Genomic DNA, 2946 nt, shown 5'->3' with positions numbered 1-2946 from the left:
AGAAACTCTGGGAGTGGCCTAGCAATCTGTATTTTAACAAGCCTTTCTGGTGATTTTGATGTATGCTAAAATTCGAGAATCACTTCTTTAAGCCTTCCCTAGAGAGATCTGTAGCTGTTTGCCCGGGTGACTATGAATGGTGAACAGAAAAAATTCTTTGGTCTTTGGGGGATTATTAGATACTGTCTCATGTTAATACTAGTCTTGGGGACCCAAAACCCCATTGTGGTCCACTAGTCAGAGTAAGGGTTTATGGAGTTCAGGTGATAGAAGGATCTTGGTTCAGGTCCATCTCACAGTGAATCTGTAAGACTTATCCAATGGTTATTTCTCTAGTTTCAGAATGTATAGTGGGAATACCTATACTTAGTAATTAGCAAGGTCTCCACACTGGTTCCTTGACCATGGAGTGAGGAAAATTATGGGAGGAAGGGCCAAGTGGAAGTCCTTTGAACTGTGCCTGCCCCACCATGTTCCCCCCTACAATAGTAAACTTAAAGCAATGCTTTGTTGCTAGAGAATGTGCATAGAATAGAGCACCTTCAAAGACTTAAAGATGCTTCAGCCCTTGGTACAGCATATTACAGCTAATAATCTAGCACGTGCCTTCTTTCTGTAGCAGTCACTTAAAGACCATTGAAATCCATTCGTTTTCAACTATAATGACAGAAATACACCTTCACTGTTTTACCTCAGGGATATTATCAGCTTTCCTGCTCTGATTATCATAAGATAATCTGGATATCTCACAGAATATCAAAGTAGTCCTTTAAACTGATGACATTATGTTTACTGGCACACAAGAAATAGCAGTCGCCCTAAATGCCTCAGTAAGACTTATGTATGTCAGAGGGAGAGAAAGAAGTCTTCCAAAAATTCAGGGTCCTGCAACATAGGTAAAATTTCTAGGCTATTAGAGGTAGGGAGAAGCTGAAAACCAGTGATCTGGGGAATGTTGCACATTTACCGTGAAGAGGCACAATGCTTAAAGAGCTGTTTGGATTTTGGAGGCAACATACATCATAGTTAGATGTAGTACAGCAAAATATTTATTGGATATGGCATAAAGCTGACAGTTTTTTTTTTTTTTTTGCAGTACACGGGCCTCTCACTGTTGTGGCTTCTCCCGTTGCAGAGCACAGGCTCCGGATGCGCAGGCTCAGCGGCCATGGCTCACGGGCCCAGCCGCTCCGCGGCATGTGGGATCTTCGCGGACCGGGACACGAACCCGCGTCCCCTGCATCGGCAGGCGGACTCTCAACCACTGCGCCACCAGGGAAGCCCCAAGCTGACAGTTCTGAATGAGGCCCAGAGCAAGGAAGGGGTCTGCAGCAGGTCTAGGCTCTGGGGAAAAGTTGCCTGTCTACTTGGGCCTTATGACTCATAAATCCAGGGAATTTCAGATTGTCTGTGGCAGAGAAGGGTGCGACAGGAGCCCCAGAAGGAGCATTACAGGAAAGACCCTTAGGGTGTTGGAGTAAGGACATACCTCTTCTGCTAATGATTATTTACTCTTTGAAAATCAGTCCTGATTTGCCACTGGGCCCTGGTTTAAAACTCAGACTATAGATCACCCAGTGACAACGCAACCTAGGGTGTTATCTATAGCAAGTCATATAGTTGGATGTGCATGGCCAGCGTTCCACTGTCAAAGGAACATTGTACATTTGAGACCAGGCCTTAGAAATTTCAGAAGGCATGAGTAAAAGCGTGGGGAGGTGACTCAGATTCCTACTTTTATTGTTTTCTGCTTCTTCTTCTGATCATACTTACGCCTTCATGGAGAAGTTTTCTACAAACAGTTAACAGAGAGAGGAAGTGTATGGTCTTGATTTTCAGATGGGTCTCTAAGGTATGCTGGCATCAGTCAAAAGTAGACAGTTGCTTACATTCAGGTGTGGCCCTGAAAGACAGCGGTGAAGGGAAGTCTTCTCAGTGGGCAGAATTTCAGGCAGTACATTTAATGTCCACTTTGTCAGAAGGAGAGATGGCCTGAAGTTTGGAGCTATACAAATTCATGTGCAGTGGCTGCCCACAACAACCTTGCCCTCACCTCTGTAAATTGACCCTTCACTAAATTCTTTTCTATTAAGACTTTTGGGTCATGTCATTTGTTTCCCTCCAAGATCTTATATGATACAAGAGTATAGTGCAGAGCTGGCATAAAGGTTTCAAATAAATTTCAATACTGTCTTCCTGGAATGCCTGTTGGGAAAGATCCTGAGAATCAGCAGCAAAGGGTGAAATAATGAAATAATAATAAACAAGGGATTTACACCACATTCATTCAATAAATATTTATTGAGGGCGTCCTATGCTCCAGACACTGTTCTTGGCACTGGGACACAACAACATGGGCCAGATAGTGTAGGGCTTTGTAGGCCATTGCAGAGTTTATGTTCTACTCTGAATGAGTTGGGGAACCTTTGGAGGGCTTTGAACAGTGACATGATCTGGCATGTGTTAAAGTCTCCCTGTGGCTGTCGGATGGAAGATAGACAAAAGTGGTGCAAAAATGGAAGCCTGGAGACCAGCTTGGAGGCAATTGCAATAATCCAGGGAGGACATGAGGTTGCTGAGAGTTGGTGAGAAGTGGTCAGATTCTGGAAACATTTTGAATGTAGAGCCAGTGGGCTCTGCTGAGGGGTTCAGCATAGGATATGAGAGAAAGAAGAGAAAGAGAGACAGAGAAAATACTTCAATGTTTTTGGCTTGAGCAATGTGATTGTTGGAGTTATATTTACCAAGATGTGGACGACTGTAGAGGAGTGGGTTTGTGAGAAGGTCAGGAGCCTTGTTTTTTTTTAAAATTTTTATTGAAATATAGTTGATTTAGAATGCTGTCTTAGTCTCAGGTATACAGCAAAGTGATTCAGTTGTATATATACAGGGGACCGCTGGTCCTGCTGGTCTTTTATAGATTCTGTTCCGTTATAGGTTATTACA

The sequence above is a fragment of the Monodon monoceros genome, unplaced genomic scaffold (genome assembly GCF_005190385.1).
Source record: "Monodon monoceros isolate NGI ecotype Baffin Bay Population unplaced genomic scaffold, NGI_Narwhal_1 Super_Scaffold_5, whole genome shotgun sequence".
Lineage (NCBI taxonomy): Eukaryota > Metazoa > Chordata > Mammalia > Artiodactyla > Monodontidae > Monodon > Monodon monoceros.
Note: the sequence above shows the minus strand (reverse complement) of the source record.